We start from the raw sequence: 20,506 nt of genomic DNA on the forward strand, positions 1-20,506 counted from the left end.
TGTTCTTTTGCCATATTTCCAGGATTGTGCAATCAGATGACATTAATAAGTGATTGTCTCGGTCTAAACATTGTGTATGTAAGGGCATCTGGGATACACTTCTGTATGCAGTCCAGATTTAATACAAGCATCTGAGGCTTGCAAAGTGACAGCTGTTTGAAACTAATGAACGAGAAAGTCAATAACATAAAAAGTATTAAAATTCATCTAATACCGAGGAAAGATGAATATTTTTGGCCTAATCTACTTTTTTAAGGAAGTGAGGGGTTTATGTTACAGAGGTTGTACCTTTCATAACGAAAATGAAATTATTTTTTTATTATGTTGCCCTTTTTGGTCAATGTGCTTTGGGACAAATCACCTTTTTGAACAGGTTTCTAATGAACTGACACTCTTTGTATGCTCGGTTGTGGAAGATTTTCAAAATAGCCATCTACAGTTCTCATTCAGTGTAAAGACACTTCTACACTGAAGTTTCTATTTACTAGTTTATCTATCCGCTTGTTAGCCAGCTTTTCATTCCGTCTCATTAGATTAATCAGCTCCCACTTTACAGTGCAGACACTCTTACTTCCCTCTTTCAGCTAAAACAGTAACTGTCCTGAATTATCACCGCAATCAGTACTACTTATTTCAGTAATTACAGTAAGCAATGTTACAGCGTATCATCGATTAGTATCATACTGATTGTTTTACTCATATTTTATTGTCTGTAATATAATTAAGATTTACGGTAATTGGAAGTAAAGAGAAAAACGATCATGTAAGGGTGAAAGAAGTAATAGAGGCTAGGCGTTGAAACATATCTAAGGGCAAGGTTAACGATTATTAGATTGACATTCTGGTAAATTAATTTCATTTGGATCTCATCCTGTGGCATTCATTTATATTTAAAATATTTTGGAGATTTGCATGATAACTTACCTACTTGTTCTCATCTGGCCTCTTCACGATTTTTGATATATTGATAACCATTCCCAAACTAAAAAAAAATTACGTGGCCACTAGAAAATTTACAGGTGAGCTCCGAACTAGTAACCAGGATTGACAAACCCTAAGGTCTAATTGTAAATTAGTTGGCATCTCACATTCACCATCAGAAGTGACTACCTGCGGCAGCATTTCTGCATGAACAACTAAAATATAATAACAGATTTTTTTCTTTAATCCTTTGTGGAAGGTGACAGGGAGAAAAATGGTTTGATACAATGTGTAAATTTTGTTGCATGTTACTAGTGCTTTTATTCTCAAATGATGTTTCTGTTAACATAATATATTTGTACACAGTGAGTTACGGCTGCTCAAGACAGGCACGCAGCTTATAACTGCAATACACTGACGGAAAGAAATGGCAACAGCAAGAAGTGAAAATTGAGAGGTGTATTTCTACATCTGAAAACATGATGCCTATTCAAATTTCACTCCAGTGGCATAAGATTGGCGCTAGAATCACCACTATGAGGATGCAAATCAGATTTGCTTTCAATACACACTGTAACGTTCGTGAGCTTTAGTTACCTATGAAACTGGATGTGGCGAGTTGATGTTAGTCAAGAATTCCTTTAAGGCGACCAATTCGACATAACAATTCGCTGAGTTTGAATGAGGCCGTGTCATAGGGTTACAAGACGCCAGATATTCCTTCTGTGATACTGCAGGTAGATTTGCAGGAATGTAGCCACTGTACGTGACTGCAGGCAGCGGTAGTGTTGTCGCAAGAAGACCATACTCAAGAGGGCCACGTGACAATGCTGAGACAGAATTCCTTCGGGTTCGGCAAACAGATCTGGCAAGTAGTATTGCTTATGCACCACCAATGTGAGCAGCAGGTTGCACCGCAGTCACACAGCGAAATGTGGCAAACAGGTTACTTCAAGGACAGCCCAGAACCAGATATCGTGTGGTGTGCATTCCACTGACACCAAACCACCGCAGTTGGCCACTTCATTAGAGTCACGCGAGAGCTCAGAGGAGGGCAGGCAGGAGGTTTTCTGAAGAAAACTGGTCCTGATTGGATCCCAATGATGTCTGTATGTTGGCTGACAGTAGGCCAGGTAAGGGCGTGCAACCAACCAGACTGCGTGCTAGACACACTAGACCTATAGCCGCCTCCTTAGCCGAATGGTATCGTGCAGCGGGCCCGGGTTCGATTGTCAGCGGCGAATGAGATTTTCTCCGATCTTGGCCTGGATGTTGTGCTGTCCTACTCATCATTTCATCATCACCGACGCGGAAGTCACCCATTGTGGAAGCACATGAAATAAGACTTGCAACCCGGTTGCCGAACTTCCCCAGATGGGGCCTGCCGGTCATCAGTACCACAGGATCAGTTCATTTTTACTAAACCTACAACTCGAGCCACAATCTGGGACGCCATTTCATATGACAGCAGGAGGACTCCCTTGTTCATCCCGCGCACCCTGACAGTAAATTTGAACATCTGTTTAGTGATCCGTGATGTTGTGCTGCCATTCATGAACAGTACTCCAGGGAACGTTTTCCAGAACGATAACTCTCCTCCACATACCGCTGTTGCAACCCAACATGCTCTACATAGTGTCGACATGTTGCGTTGACTTGCAGGATCACCAGACCTATCCCCAATCGAGCACAAATAGAACACCATCGTACGACATGTCCAGTGCCATCCACGAGTATAACTAAACGTCGCTGTATTGACGGACCAAGTGCTACTGGCATGGAACTCCAACCCACAAATTGAAATCCATCACATATACAACACGATGCATGCATATTTGAATCCATGAATTCAATACTCTGGCGGTTATGCTGGTTATTAATGTATCAGAACGTCACATTTGCAAAGGCTTTTCTTGCGCTTACATTAACCAGTGATCTTGCAATTTTTATCACTAAAATATGTTACGTAGATAAATTTCATTACTGTATGTTCAATAATTTTGGTGTTGCGATTTCTTTTCCGTCAGTGTTGCTGTCTTACTGTGTTGAGCTTTTCATACACGGTCATACTTGTTAATGATTAGATTATGTCATCATTTTACATTTTTCAAGTTGGTTGTTATTGATACGAAATATTAAATATCGGCTTTTTTCTGGTTCGGGAAAGTGTCAGCCAGACAAATGGGTTAGTGTCTCAGCATTATAGATAGTGGTCCGTAAGGATGGAACTGCCCTTCTAAAACAAAACTAGCTGATACAATGCTCAAGTGAAAAACCGCAGTGCTCTTCTTGTCTTATTCTCCGTTTGATGTATAATATAAACCCATTTCTACTTGAAAGTTAAGAGCTCCATCCAAGATAGCGGTCTCGAAAACGGCCGCCATGCTGGGAACACAGCCTTAGAGGTTTCCCCCTTCTCGTAACTCAGTATATCTGACTTTAAATCCCAGTCTGTCCACCTGTAAATCTTTCAGCAGGGCGCTTCAGCACCTATTGATCACGCTGCAGTATGTTTTCCCGACCTTTAACAGAAATGCAGAGTAACTGGGTATAATTCCTCGAGCTGTAATTTCTGGGATATCGTAACTGACGAACGACAGGTAGAACTTCACCAAAATTCGTTTTTCTGTCGCATAACAAATGAGACAAATGAGACAATACAAAAAATACCGTCTGACGTAATAACAAATCAGAAGTTTCGGATGTTCCCTTCTATTGTATTGTGAAACCAAAGTTTCCAAATTTTATGATTCTAGATCAACGAAAATTATCCTATAGCTTATGATAGTGAGTGTACGGGTATCAAAATATCTGATATAAGTGACCACTTCGTTTGACTCCATTGACTTAGAAACTACAACTTTTTGAACCATGAAGTTCCCCATCAGTCAGTAAGTGACATAAATTTCAAGTTGTCACGTCTGCTCGTTTCTGAGAAAAAGGGTTTTTAACTATCGGACAGACAGACAGAAACACGAACAGCCAACAAGGTGATCCTATAAGGGTTCTGTTTTTACCGACTGAAGTACGAAACGCTATAAATAATATGTATTTCTTGAGGCAGTGTAACTTACAGCGTACAGGTCATCCAGACTATATTCACACAGCATTTCAGAATGAGAGCACTTAGCGACTTTCAACAAAATTTAAACCTAATTTCAAACCGTTCCTAAAGTTTTCCTCACTTACATAGTTGACGTATATCATCTAATGAAATAATTCGTTTGTAAATCAACCAAACGTTTTAAGCTGTTTTGTTCAAGGGAGTTCGGTTCTGATAGAATCGGGTGTTCATTGATATTATAAGAATCTGTATCCGTGGCACAGCCTTCTAAGTGTTTTCCTACTGCACTTTTTTTAAATGTAAGTAGCGTTGGTACTCTTTAGTGCTTTTTTTATTGGCATATAATTTTTCCGTGTCCACTTTGCTTCATCCGCACGACACTACATAGACACATGTTATACCATTTCTCACAAGAAAATTTTTGCTGGCAGTTACTCTTGTAATGAACGGCAGCTGTAGAGAGTGAGAAATAAGTTCCTCATAGTTCATGTTCGTATTTGATTCGGTACGGCAGCAGGACACGGGATGCTGTAATGGAAGTAGCAAACCTCAGTCGATGATATTGCAAAAATTAAATTTCTTCTTTTATCGGCTGAGACACAACACACTGGTAGGACATAGAACAATTACACCAATTTAGATTTTACGGACAACTTCAGGGACCTGAGGAGTACAATAAAGATTCGGAACATGGTTTGGACAAACTTAAATTAACGCTAAGATTTAGCTTGAAACATTAAAGCAAAATATGACCTTCGAGTCATGTTCAATATTCTATAAAGTGAAGCAGAGCATCAGAGCACAAGTTTAGAGAGACTTCGATTAAAGTAAAAATTAGCTTGAAACAGTGAAGCAAAATAAAGTTTCTCGGGCAGCCTCTTGACTCTTACCAGTAAACGAATCTCAGAACAAATACTCAGAGAAACTTTAATCAAAGTAACGTTTTACTATAGAAATTCTAAAAGTTTTCCAATGTAATAAAAGTAGGCAATTTCTCATACCTGGAAATAAACATCAACAAAAATTTCATAGCTTTACTTAGGATTTAGACAGAAGGAAGTTTTCCCAGAATGTTAAGAACAAAGAATAACACTACGATGAAGCGTTGGCCCTCTTGAAAATACCTCTTAAATTATTTTTTATTAAACACTGACCTACAGAAATTTCCCTGACAAAGACGACTCAAATTTAACCTATCCATTTATTAACCACAATATACAAGCCCACCGCAGTCTGACTACTATACATTAACAACCTGCCTTCCAATAATTAACGCAAAAGAAACACCATGAATCACAAGAAATCCTAACAATAATACAAACCCAAAAAGTATGAAATTAAAGAAATATGAAGTTACCTCCAACTCTGCTAATTACCTAAACTCCTTTCAATCATGAATCCCCAATGCAAACCCCATTCCTTTTAGTTAGTCACTTACCTTCATAACACGAAATATAGCAAATACAGCAAGTAGCAACTCATTGTAGCCATGCCACAAAAGTCATTACCAAAATGTGTTTTACTTCCCAGAAGAAAGTCGAAAAACTGTGCGGACATAAGTTACAGCGTAAAAGCAACAATGAAAATTCTGTCACTCACTGGAAGCGTCGTAATATAATCGTGTAGCTGTGAAACAAACCAAGTAATGTGTCGTCTTTGACCTCTCAAAAAGAACTTTAATTGAAAATGCATTTTCAAGTAAACCAAAATGTTACAGGAAAACTTTACTACCTGTATATCTTCCAAGAATGTAAGCATCATAATCGTGAAGTAATCGTGCAACTGACAAGCAGAAATATATTCACAATGTAGCTGTGTAGCCTGTGCCCTATAAAAGTGTACTCGTAAAATTACTGTCTTAATGTGTTCCACAGGTTCTTGACTGAATAGTTAACTTTAAATATCACTGCATGTTAACAGATCCTAAACGTGACTTGAAGTGAAAAATCTTATAGCAGACACTGAGGCAGAAAGCAAATTAATTCTCAATAAACAGTTTTACAAGAGAAATGGGGTGCAATCCTTTACTTATATCGAAAAGTTTCGATTTCAACACAATTATCGTTCGGTGTACGTCGTACACTGTAAGGTCCGCTGTAAGTCAGAAATAATTTAGGACTCAAATGTTTCTTCTTATGTGACAATGCGTAGACTTTAACGGGAACGTTTCGACCAATATGTAGTTTCTTTTCGTTTGTCTTGTCGTGTAGCTTTCTACTTTTGTCTGCAGAAGAAATTATATTTTTAATAGCCAAATGACTTATGTCTTTATGTCAAAGTTTACGTGTGCTCGGAAACCGTACAAGCTTTCTGATTCTCTTCGGTGTTTCCTCATTCTTCAGTACAAGAATAGGTGGTAGAGCAGTGGAGTCATGAGACTTTTTATTCAGCACATTTTGAAATAATGGTGTCGGTCCCACTAATGATGCTTCCCGTGACAATAAAGTTTGCAAAGCTTATTTATTTCTTTCATAAAGCGTTCAGACGGCGTAAAATGTGGAAACCTGAAAACAGGTTTGATTTTACGATCCCGCAGCAAGCATGACCAAAGAGCAGATCTGAATTGTGGCCCATTTTCAGAAATTACATTGTCAATTTGTCCAACTTCACGTAAGAAATTTTTAAGAAAGGCGTTGGATATAGGACATTCAGAGGCCTTGCGTAACTGTGTGAAAGAAACAAATTCTGAAGTAATTGCAACAGCGACGAAGAGTTACAAAAATCCATTCAATCTTTTAAGAAGGGATTCCAGAAGATCAACTGCAGATAATTCTTTTAATCTAGTAGCAGTAATAGGAAAAAATGGAGCGTGATGTCAGATGATAGATGGTTTAGCTTTCTGACGAACTTTTTGAATAGACACTAATTACCTAATCCTCTTTTCCATGTTGTTAAAATATAAGTCATCCAAAGCACATGATAATATTTTCGTGGAGTAAAATGTGCTTAGCTGAAATGAATGTACTAGATGAACTTATTAACAAAATCGTCAGGAATACACAATACCCATACCTTGTCATCAACAGTGCAACGTTTGAGGAGTATGTTATTTCTAACCAGATGTTGCTGTTGTCTTCAGTCCTGAACCTGGTTTGATGCAGCTCTCCGTGCTACTCTATCCTGTGCAAGCTTCTTCATCTCACAATACCTACTGCAGCCTACATACTTCTCAATCTCCTTAGTGTATTCATCTCTTGATCTCCCTCTACGATTTTTACCCCCCTCGCTCCCCTACAATACTGAATTGGTGATCCCTTGATGCCGCATAACATATCCTATCAACCGATCCCTTCTTCAAGTCAAGTTGTGCCACAAATTTCTCTTCTCCCCAATTCTATTCAGCACCTTCCCTTTAGTTACTGGACCTACCCATCCAATATTCAGCATTTTTCTGCAGCTCTTCGACTCTTATAACTGCCATCTGGTTTCTATAGAAATTGTAAATATGCTTTTGATCCATGTATTTTACCCCTGCCAACTTCAGAATTTGAAAGAGAGAAAAAGCTTTTAACAATGTTGACTAGAATACTAAGTCTACAAATCCTAGAGACGTAACTTTATCTTCCATTAATCTATCTTCTAAGATAAGTTCTAGGGGCCTGTATTGCCTGACGAGTTCCATCATTTCTACGGAATCTAAACTGATCTTCCCCGAGGTGGGCTCCTACCAGTTTTTCCATTCCTCAGTACAGAAATCGTGATAGTATTTTGCAGCCGTGTCTTATTAAACTGATAGTTCGGTAATTTTCACACCTGTCACCACCTGCTTTCTTTGGGGTTCGGAATTATTATATTGTTCTTGATGTCTGAGGGTATTTCGCCTGTCTCATTCATCTTGCCAACAGATAGTAGATTTTTGTCAGCGGTTGGCTCTCTCAAGGCTATCACTAGTTCTAATTGAATGTTGTCTACACCCGGGGTCTTGTTTCGACTTTGGTCTTTCAGTACTCTGTCAAACTCTTCGTGCACTATCATATCTCCCATTTCATCTTCATCTACTTCCTCTTCCATTTCCACAACATTGCGAAGTACATTGCCCTTGTATAGACCCTCTATACACTCCTTCCACCTTTCTGCTTTTCCTTCTTTGCTTAGAAATGGGTTTCCATCTGAGCTTTTGATATTCATGCAAGTGGTTCTCTTTTCCTCTAGGCAGTATCTATGTTACCTCTAGAGATATATGCCTCATTATCCTTACAGTTGTCCTCTAGCCGTATCTGTTTAGCCACTTTACATTTCCTGTCGATCTCATTTTTGAGAGGTTTGTATTCCTTTTAACCTGTTTCATTTACTGTACTTTTGTATTTTCATCTTTCATAAATTTAATTAAATATTTCTTTTGTTACTCAAGGATTTCTACTGGCCCTCTTCTTCTTGCTTACTTCATCCTCTGCTACCTTCATTATCTCATCTCTCAAAGCTTCCCATTCCTCTTCTACTGTACTTGTTTCCCCCGTTCCCAAATGGTTTCTTTGAAACTCTCTACAAATTGGTTTTTTCAGTTTATCCAGGTCTCGTCTCCTTAAAGTCCCATCTTTTTGCAGTTTCTGTGGTTTTAATCTGCAGTTCATAACCAGCAGATTGTGGTCAGAGTCCACATCTGCCCCTGGAAATGTTTTACTATTTAAAACCTGGCTCTTACCATTATATAATCTATCTGAAACCTTCCAATGTCTCCAGCCATCTTCCACGTATACAATCTTCTTCCATCATTCTTGAATCAAGTGTTAGCTATGATTAAGTTATGCTCTGTGCAAAATTCTACCATTCGGCTTCCTCTTCCTTTTCGTGACCCCCAGTCCTTGTTCACCTACTACTTTTCCTGATCTTGTGTTTCCTATTATCGAATTCCAGTCCCTTCAATTTCTGAATAATTACTTTTATCTCATCATACATTTAATAAAGTTCTTCGTGATCTGTGGAGCTAGTTGTTCAACTGTAGTAGGCGTGGACTTCGAGTCCATCTTGGCTAGAATAATGCTTTCACTGTGCTGTTCATAGTATCTTGCCACACTCCTATTATTTTATTTATTATTAAACCTACTCCTGCATTATCCCTATTTTATTTTGCATTTATAAACTTGTATTCACCTGGCCAGAAGTCTTGTTCCCCCTGACACAGAAGTTCACTAATTTCCACTAAATCTCACTTTAACCTGTCCATGACAGGCCCTTGTCAATAAAGTACAGTAGAGAAATAAGAGACTACAACCACAATGGAAATCTCACAATCACACTTTAGCAGTAAATAATAACTAATTTCTAATCATGCACTTATTATCCAAGCTACAAGGAAATCACAAGATCCTGGCAGGGTCGACAAACGGAACTACCTCTTTAATTACAAGCTCAACACAATCTGACAGCTGTACAATGATAACATGACTTCCAATTACCGTGAATTGTATGAAATCCTAACAGTAATACAAATCCAAAAAATACAAAACTAAAGAAATACGAACTCTGTTAATTGCCTAAGCTCATTTCAATCACGAACTCCCAAAGTGCAAACGCCATTCTTTTTCATAAATCACTTACCTCACAGAAAATCTTTATAACGCGAGTTAAATAAAAATATTCTAACTACTATAGAATTAAAATATTACGAGGCGTATAGTTAGCGAAAGAAAGAGTTTGTTGAAGGGCAAACAATTAACTTAGAAAATTTTACTTCACCCATTCGACATCCAGTTCCTAAAATTATATAGATGTCAATAATTAAACTGTCCAAACATTATCAACCAAACATTCATCATCATAAATTTCTTGGGTATAATCTGATAAGCACATCATTTCAACTCAATTTACAATGCACCTCCTACCAACACAGTGTCTCCACTAAGAACATCATGTCCATCCACTTCCCTTTCCACTCGCTAACCGCTAGTCCGTCCAACCATAGAATCCCTTTCCGAGGGCGCAGAGCGCTGTCAGTGATATTAGCACAGTCCACAGCGCTGCCAACTTACAGATAGACTAATACTCTTAGTTGACCTAAGCGCAGGCTGTGCGGAGAGTGACTTCAGCAATGTTGCACAAATAAGTTGCGTTGACCTAAAAACATTTAAAGGTGATTAATAAATCGTACACTGCTATAAAACAAGTGATCAAACCTAATTCTTAGACATAACACTACCACTAATCATAGAAAAAGGAAAACGTTAATGTTTACTCCTAACAAATGCCTAAAATGCCACACAGCTACGTGTAAAGACTGGAATAAAGCTTTCCTTGTTTTAATTTAAATTACTCTAAACAATCTTTAGTGAGTGGAATGAATTACTTCAGAGGCGCCTTTTAAGAAGGAATTAAAATTATTCTCCAAAGCTTAGGGATATGTTCAAGAGAGGAATAGAAATATACGAGGGCTATCCACAAAGTACATAACGTTTTGGAATGAAAAATAAATAAATTGTTGGAATTTTTTATCATATACAGATGAAAGCCACACTTAAATACTACTTTTCTACATAGTTGCTATTTAAATTAAGGCACTTACCGTTGCGATGGACGAGCTTGGAAATTCCTTCGTCGTAAAATTCAGCCGCCTGCGCTTTCAACAACGTGGTTACCTCTTCGTTTGGGACAGAAAAGGTGTGATTTTTGTGGATTTCCTGGAAAGAGGCACCACAAGAAACTCTCAAAGGTATTGCCAAACTCTGCACAACCCCAGAAGAGCAATAAAAAACAAGGGGAGGGGTAAGTTGGACTAAAAGTTCTCGCTGATTCACGACAACGTCCGGGCCCACACGACAAATGCCACTCGTGAAGTTCTCGAATCTTTTGAGTGGGAGTTGTTTCCTCATCCGCCGTACAGTCCCGACCTGGCACAGAGCGACTTCCACTTATTCCCAGCAATGAAGATGTGGTTGGCTATGCAGCGTTTTGATGACGACGCACAACTTCAAGAAGAGGCAACCACGTGGTTGAAGGCGCAGGCGGCCGAATTTTACGACGAAGGAATTCCCAAGCTCGCCCATCGCTACGATAAGTGCCTTAATTTAAATGGCAACCATGTAGAAAAGTAGTATTTAAGTGTGGCTTTCATCTGTATATAATTTAAAAAATTCCAATACTTTATTTATTTTTAATTCCAAAACGTAATGTACTTTGTAGATAGCCCTCATAAATAAATGTTCACAGTTTGAGAAACAGTAAGGTTATGCTTGCTCATCTTTAAACAGTAGTAGACGTCTTTCAGACTGTACGCAGGATCAGAGTATTAAGATTACACTGCCACTTTCAAAGGGCACGCAATTTTACTCCCACATCCTCTTAAATTAAGAGCCAGAAATTTCTATATTACAGCTACCAGCAATTTTTTAATAAGCCCGAAGTTCCGTAGAACGTGGCATACTGGAGGGAACTCAGAACACGGCCACATCCAACACAAATCACATGACAGCTACGCCAACGTGGTATAGGAAAATATAGTACATTGCGGGCAGGGAAGCTTCAACAGCACAAAGAAAAGGGCAAAACAAAAGAATCATTTTCATATCAGTAACGCTGAAATACAGCTGTGGCTCACCAATGAGGGTACTAGCTAGCAAAGCGTCTCTCACGGGCTCTACACTGCAACCAATTCCGTGAGACGGCACAGATTGTAGAAACGTCAGCCAGCACCGCCAAACTGCCCGCTACTCCTGCGAGACTTTCTGACGGCAAATGTCATTTCCAAAGTCAGGTCTTCTGCCCGGACGGACTGCTTGCCCCAGACGCTTCGCAAAGGCACCCTCACACACGCTAACGTTCCGCCGACAGTCCGCTTTCCCCTCTCTGTGTCGCTCGCGGACACCGGCTGTCGTCCAGCTCAAAGTATAGAAAGCCCCAGAACTTCGCGATCGCTCCCTCTTAACAAACTACATCCACATCTACATGGATACTCTTCAAATCACATTTAAGTGCCTGTCAGAGGGTTCATCGGACCACCAATCTCGTACAGCGCGCGGAAAGAACGAACACCTATATCTTTATGTACGAGCTCTGATTTCCCTTATTTTATGGTGGTCATCTTTTCTCACTGTGTAGGACGGTGTCAACAAAATATTTTCGGATTCGGAGGAGAAAGTTGGTGACGGCAATTTCGTGAGAAGATTCCGTCACAACGAAAAACGCCTTTCTTTTAATGATGTCCAGCTCAAACCCTGTATCATTTCTGTGACACACTCCCCCATATTTCGCGATAATACAAAACGTGCTCCCTTTCTTTGAACTTTTACGATGTACTCCGTGAGTCCTACCTGGTAAGGATCCTACAGCGCGCAGCAGTATTCTAAAAGAGGTCAGAGAAGCGTATTGTAGACAATCTCCTTAGAAGAGCTCTTATATTTTCTATGTGTCCTGCCAATAAAACTCAGTTTTCTATGTGTTCCTTCCAATTTAAGTTGTTCGTAATTGTAACACCTAGATATCTGGATGAATTGACAGCTTTTACATCCGACTGATTTATCGTGTAAAAGAAGTTTAACGAATTCTTTTTAGCACTCGCGTGGATGACCACTTATTTGTCGTTATTTAGGATCAACTGTCTATTTCCGCAGCATTCAGATACGTTTTCTAAATTGTTTTGCAATTTGCTTTGATCTTCTGATGACTTTATTAGTCGATAAACAACAGAGTCATCTGCAAACAACCTAAGACGGCTGCTCAGATTGTCTCCTAAATCGTTTATATAGGTAAGGAAGAGCAAAGGGCCTGTAACACTACCTTCTGGAACGCGAGAAATCGCTTCTGTTTTATTCGATGACTTTCGTTCAAATACTACGAGCTGTGACCTCTCTGATAGGAAGTGACAAATCCAGTCACATAACTGAGACGATATTCCTTAAGCACGCAATTTCACTACGAGCCGCTTCTGTGGTACAGTGTCAAAAGCCATCCGGAAATCCAGAAGTACGGAATCGATCTGAAATCCGTTATCAATAGCACTCAACACTTCATGTGAATAAAGAGCTAGTTGTATTTCACAGGAACGAAGTTTTGTAAACACATGTTGACTGACTGTCAATATACTGTTTTCTTCGAGGTAATTCATAATGTTTGAACACAATAAATGTTCCAAAATCCTGCTACAAATCGACGTTAACGATATGGGCCTGTAATTTAGTGGATTACACCTACTACCTTTCTTGAATACTTTCTTGAATGTTGGAGTGACCTGTGCAACTTTCCAGTCTTTGTGTACTGATCTTTCGTCGAGCGAACGGTTGTACATGATTGTTAAGTACGGAGCTAATGCATCAGCGTACTCCGAAATGAGTCTAACTGGTATGCAGTCAGGAGCAGAAGACTTGCTTTTATTAAGTGATTTAAGTAGCTTCAATACTGCAAGGATATTTACTTCTACGTTATTCACGTTGGCAGCTGTTCTCTATTTGAATTCTGGAATACTTACTTCGTCTTCTTCTGTCAAGGCACTTCGGTAGGCTGTGTTGAGTAACTCTGCTTTGGCAGTACTGTCTTCCTGTCTTCGATAGTATCTCCATTGCCATCGTGCAGAGAAGGCACTGATTGTTTCTTGCCGCTAACATACTTAACATACGACCAGAATCTCTGTGTGGTTTTCTGCCAGGTTTAGAGACAAAATTTAGTTCTACAAACTGTTATACGTATGTATCTGGCATTGGAGTCCGTGCTAAATTTCTATCTTGTGTAAAAGACCACCAATCTTGGGGATTTTGCGTCTGTTCAAATTTGGCATGTTTGTTTCGTTGTTTCTGAAACAGTATTCTCACTTGTTTTGTGTACCAAAGAGGATCAGCCCCGTCGTTTGTTAATTTATTTGGTATAAATCTCTCAATTGATGCCGATACTATTTGTTTGAATTCATGCCACATCTGACCTACACATATATTAATAATATGGAATGGGTGAATATGGTCTCTCAGAAAGGTGTCAAGTGAATTTTTTTCTGCTTTTTTGAATAGGTAATTTTTTGCTTATTTTTGGAAAATTTGGAGATTACAATATTCATCTCGCTACGACAAGCCTGTATGCACTAATCCCTGTATCAGTTTTGATTCTGGTTATCAACTCTGGATTGTTTGTTTCTAAGGGGTCAAGTGCGTTTTCACAAGCGTTTACTATTCGCGTGGGCTCATGAACTAACTGTTGGAAATAATTTTCAGAGGTTGCGTTTAGCACAATTCCGGATGATATTTTATACGTACCTTCGGAGTTAAACATGTATTTTCGCCAACATATCGAGGGTAATTTAAGTCACCACCAACTATTATCGTATAAGTCGGATACGCGTTTGAAATGAAACTCAAGTTTTCTTTGAACTTTTCAGCAACTGTATCATCTGAATTGGGAGGTCTGTAAAAGGATCCTATTATTATTTTATTCCCGTTGCCAACAGTGACCTTTGCCCATACTAAACAAGGAAATAAAAGAGATCTCTCTCCGATACCGGAGGTATATTGTCTGGCCGACTATACGGGCGCTACATACCCGAAACGCACATGTGAATGTTACATGAACAAGTCCCTTAGAATACCCTCTCTTTTGAAATAACATATTTGTTGTTGACCATAAAGGATTTCATTACCGGATCTACTAGTGAAGTGTACGTGTACAATAGTTCAAGTTACTAGTGCGTCGAATGAACGAGACTTGTGACGTAGTGTAGGCCATTCGATTGAATCTCACGAAGATAGCAAGAGAATATAACTGCGCCACTTTTGCAATCAACAGAACCATCTGGGCGTGCCAGTGCGTTTCGGGTGGTCCAGCCTCGCGAACAGACACTGGTGACGACACAATGGCACAAGCAGCGGTACCGACAGAGAGTTGACATAGCCGAAAATCTCATTGCAGCAGCTTAGAAGAGCAAACCCGCACTGCCAGACACACCCAAACATGTTCGCTTACCAGACACACGACCGCACTTACCGGTTACTGGCTGTCATTTTACGGCCGTAGCTCAACAAAGAGCTTCTCTGATTTATAAGGAATTTCAAAAATAGCTTTCTCACGTCTGTTCTGTCTCAAATCTCCGAAAAAAGACAGACACACGCATTCATATTTAGTTGATCCGCCTCATTGGGCAACGAACACATCTTCTTCAGGGGTGAAGCACAACTGCGTCTGACCTCCTCCAGGAATCTAATAGTGGCTAGACGGCGCTAGGAGAGAATGGGGGTCGCCCAGAAAGGTAGTCGAAATAGTCTGCGCAGTTACGACGAAAGCTGTGTCAGCGTGGCACAATGGTTAACGCAACTGGGTAGTGAACAGGAGATCCCGGGAACCAATGCCAGTAGGGCACATATTTACGCTGGTCGCCGCTGATTTCGCGTGAAGTCCCGAAGCAGCTACAATCGATAGTCCTTTCACTTCCCTCTTATTTCTCTCCCATCCTTCTACAATTTACATATAATGTATGACTGCTGCAAATAGCCGATAGACACCACCCATTCATTTATAATATACAGGGTGATTATAATTGAAATTAAACTTTCAGTCCGCTCTAGAAATAACACCACTGGTAAGTATGATATGAAATTGCAACGGAATATTATCGGAAAAAAGATAAATGGATAGGTTAAAGTTAGATATAGTGGGATTCAGTGAGTTCGTTGGCAGGAGAAACAAGACTTTTGGTCCGGTGAATACAAGGTTATAATTACAAAATCAAATACTGGTAATGCAGGCGTACGTTTAATAATGAATAAAAAAATAGGAGTGCGGGTAAGGAACTACAAACAGCATAGTGAACGCATTATTGTGGCCAAGATAGATACGAAGCCAACGTCTACTACAGCAGTACAAGTATATATGCCAACTAGCTCTGCAGATGATGAAGAAATTGATTAAATGTATGATGACATGAAAGAAATTATTCAGGTAGTGAAGGGAGACGAAAATGCAATAGTCATTGGTGACTGCAATTCAACAGTAAGAAAAGGAAGAGAAAGAAAGGTAGTAGGTGAATATGGATTAGGGCTAAAAAACGACAGAGGAAACCGCCTGGTAGAATTTTGCACAGAGCATAACTTAATCATAACTAATACTTGGTTCAGGAATAATGAAAGAAGGTTGTATACATGGAAGAACCCTAGAGATACTAGGAGGTTTCAGATAGATATGTAATGGTAAGATAGAGATTTAGGAACCAGGTTTTAAATTGTAAGACATTTCCAGGGTCAGATGTGGACTGTAGATTAAAACTGAAGAAACTACAAAAAGGTGGGAATTTAATGAGATGGGACTTGGATAAACTGAAAGAACCAGAGGTTTTACAGAGATTCAGGGAGAGCATAAGGTAATAATCGAAAGGAATGGGGGAAAGAAATACAGCAGAAGAAGAATGGGCAGCTTTGAGGGATGAAATAGTTAAGGCAGCAGAGATCAAGTAGGTAAAAAGACGAGGGCTAGTAGAAATCCTTGGGTAACAGAAGGAATATTGAATAAACTGTCTCTAAAATGAGATCGATAGGAAGTACAAATTGGCTAAGCAGGGATGGCTAGAGGACAAATGTAAGGATGTAGAGGCTTATCTCAGGAGGGGTAAAATAGATACTGCCTACAGGAAAATGAAAGAGACCTTTGGAGAAAAGAGAACCACTAGTATGAATATCAAGAGCTCAGATGAAAACCCAGTGCTAAGCAAAGAAGGGAAAGCAGTAAGGTGGAAGGAGTATATAGAGGATCTATACAGGTGCGATGTTCTTGAAGCCAATATTATGGAAATGGAAGAGGATGTAAATGAAGATGAAATGGGAGATATGATACTGCGTGAAGAGTTTGACAGAGCACTGAAAGACCTACGTCGAACCAAGGCACCATGAGTAGACAAAATTCCATTAGAACTACTGACAGCCTTGGGAGAGCCAGTCCTGACAAACCTCTACCATCTGGTGAGCATGATGTACGAGACAGGCGAAATTCTCTCATATTTCAAGAAGAATATAATTATTCCAATCCTAAAGAGAGCAGGTGCTGACAGATGTGAAAATTACCGAACTATCAGTTTAATAAGTAACAGCTTCAAAATAATAACACGAATTCTTTACAGACGAATGGAAAAACTGGTAGAAGGCGACCTCGGGGAAGATCAGTTTGGAGTCCGTAGAAATCTTGGAACACGTGAGGCAGTACTAACCCTACGACTTATCTTAGAATAAAGATTAACGAAGGGCAAACGTACGTTTCTAGCATTTGTAGACTTAGAGAAAGCTTTTGACAATGTTGATTGGAATTCTGAAGGTGGCAGGGGTAAAATACAGGGAGCGAAAAGCTATTTACAATTTGTACTGAAACGAGATGGCAGTTACAAGAGTCGAGGGACATGAAAGGGAAGCAGTGGTTGGGAAGGGAGTGAGACAGGGTTGTAATCCCTCTCCGGTGCTATTCAATCTGTATATTGAGCAAGCAGTAAACAAAACGAAAGGAAAGTTCGGAGTAGGCATTAAAATCCATGGCGAAGAAATAAAAACTTTGAGGTTTGCCGATGACAGCAAAGGACTTGGAAGAGCAGTTGAACGGAATGGACAGTGTCTTAAAAGGAGGGTATAATATGAACATCTACAAGAGCAAGACAAGGATAATGGAATATAGTCGAATTAAGTTGGATGATGCTGAGGGAATTACATTAGGAAATGAGACAATTAAAGTAGTAAAAGAGTTTTGCTATTTGAGGAGCAAAATAACTGTGATGGTCGAAGTAGAGAGGATATAAAATATAGACTGGAAATGCAAGGAAAGTGTTTCTGAAGAAGAGAAATTTGTTAACATCGATTTAAGTGTCAGGAAGTCGTTTCTGAAAGTATTTGTATGGAGTGTGGCTATGTATGGAAGTGAAAACATGGACAATAAGTAGTTTAGACAAAAAGAGAATAGAAGCTTTCGGAATGTGGTGCTACAGAAGAATGCTGAAATGTAGATGGGTAGATCACATAACGAATGAGGAGGTATTGAATGGAATTGGGAAAAAGTGGAGTTTGTGGCACAACTTGACTAGAAGAAGGGATCGGTTCGTAGGACATGTTCTGAGGCATCAAGGGGTCACCAATTTAGTGATGGAGGGCAGCGTGGAGGGAGACCAAGAGATGAATACACTAACCAGATTCAGAAGGATGTGGGCTGCAGTAGGTACTGGGAGATGAAGAAACTTGCACAGGATAGAGTAGCATGGAGAGCTGCATCAAACCAGTCTCAGAACTGAAGACCACAACAACAACAAAAACAACAACAACATTATCGGAGAAGGGTGAAAACGTACGGCTGAAGGAAAATAAGTATTAACAAATTCTAGCAATAGATGATGCTGCAAGCATCATAGTTAAATAGTGGTTGACTGCAAATGACAAATGAATCATACAACAATGCCTAAGGTGTACGTTTGACGTTAAACAAACTGTACTACTCAGTTTGCGTGTGTGTACAAGTGTACAGGTGTGATACTGTTAGTTACGTACGCCCATCCACCAGGGCAAAGTCATACCACATCGAATGGGAAAAAAAGGTTTTTAACTGTCTTGAGGCCAAAAACCGCATAAAAAGCATTAATCACATCGGCTTTTATTTGTACTGAGACCGAAAACCGCATAAGTAGCATGAATCCGTGTGACTGCCACGAAACGTGTTCAGTATAGTGGTCACCGTTTTGTGCAACAAGCTGAAATTGAGAAACAGCATATCCACAAGTGATCGAAGTGTTTCCGGGGTCACGTTCAGAATGTGTTACACAATGTGTGCCTTCAATGCACCTAAGTTTGCAATCGGAACACTGAACACAACATCTTTCAGATAGCTCCACAACCTGCGATCAGGTGATGGGGACGGCCAGGCTGTAGGAAACTGGCGGCTGATAATTCTGTCACTTCCAGAATGGAGCTTCAGCAGCTGCTTAACTGGATTTGCAATGTGCGGAGTTGCGCTATCGTGCATAAAAATAATCCCATGCACAGTTCCACGCTGTTGGACAGCTGGAATGACGTGTAGCGCAAAAGACACTCACAGCGCTAACCAGTGACGGTTGATAAATGATGCCGTAAACCCACACCACCCAGTGACCTTTTCAGGGTGACGTGGTACTGGTTGACTTGCTTATGGATTTTCCATTGCCCACATGCGACGATTCTGTGTGTTTATATAATCTGTTAGATGGAAGTAGGCTTCGTCTATCCACAAAATCGACCACTTCGGTGCGAGCAAGAAATTCTGAAGCAAAGGTCTCTCTTGCTGGCAAGGTCAACTGGAAGCACTTGGGTAATTTTGAATGGATAGCCAAAATGGATGTTTCGTAGGATTTTACGCAGTGTGCTCACGGGTGTTTCCAATGTACAGGCATGCACTACACGTTTGCACACCACCACTCGTCTCCTCCTGCATTGCTGTGCCACCGCTTTCACTACTGTCGAATCAGTTCACTTCCTCCCTCCACCAGGTTTCACACCAAAAGAAACCGTCTCTTCGAATTTCCTAAGCATGTTCTCCAGACGCACTGCAGTCGTCGGACCAACGCCTTTCCTTCAAACCCTTCAGTGTCCGGAACTTCTGCAGAGCGACGTGTGGAAAGTTATCATTCTTGTGCCACTGCTTTACAAGCAGACAGCGATCTTGCATTGAGGCAGTCATTGCGAACGGCGCACACGCGAAACGATGAAAAACCGCGTAATCGGCATGTTTAAGCCAACTTCAATGGGTTTTGCGCATAACAGGTGTTTTCGTTTATGAGTTCTGTCACAAACAGAGCAATCTACCGATCAATTCTCGCTCTATATTTTTTTTCTTTTGCCATATGCTTTCCCCATTCTCCGATAATATTCCGTTGCAATTTGACGTCATTTTGACCAGTGGTGTTATATCTACAGCGATTTGAAAGTTTAATTATAATCATTCTGTATAACAACCCCTACATATTACTCCCACAAGGATAACGAAGACAAGGTAGGACTGATTACAGCAAGCACAAAGGTGTTCAAGCAATCATTGTTACACGATCAATTCTTGAACTGAACTGGAGAAAGCGCTAACAGTTAGTACAACGAGACCCTCTGCTATGGACTTCACTAAAGTCGTATGTCATTAATGGCTGGGGTACCCCGAATGGTAGGTTCAACTGCCTAATTTGAGATGTTTTGGTTGTCCTTCGCGCTCTCAGGCAGCTATCCTTCGCAAAGTGTGAACGGTGTTTGTATGTATACCTCTGAAGCGTATGCGACTACAATACGTGCCAGTGGAGACCAATGTTCGTGTTGGAGATGAAGAGAACAAGCAGAGGTTGAAAACCTGTGCCGACACATGGACTACACCTTTCGAAAAGCATCAAGTAGAACAACGAGTTTAACGTCCCATCCGACTGTCGGAACACAGTCAACAGTGTCAGAATCCCTCACTTCGTGAAACACTGCGGAGAAGTTCGGTATTAATCTAGGACACTGACGCTAACACTTAACACCTCTTCTCCCTCCGCCGGCCAACTAGTGGGAGTAAAAATTTTTATCCAACACCAGGTTTCAACCCGGCACACTTCCGGGTTAAGCGTAATTGCACAGGGGTGCGTTACCCTCAGCT

Source organism: Schistocerca gregaria, chromosome 1 (genome assembly GCF_023897955.1).
Source record: "Schistocerca gregaria isolate iqSchGreg1 chromosome 1, iqSchGreg1.2, whole genome shotgun sequence".
Classification (NCBI taxonomy): domain Eukaryota; kingdom Metazoa; phylum Arthropoda; class Insecta; order Orthoptera; family Acrididae; genus Schistocerca; species Schistocerca gregaria.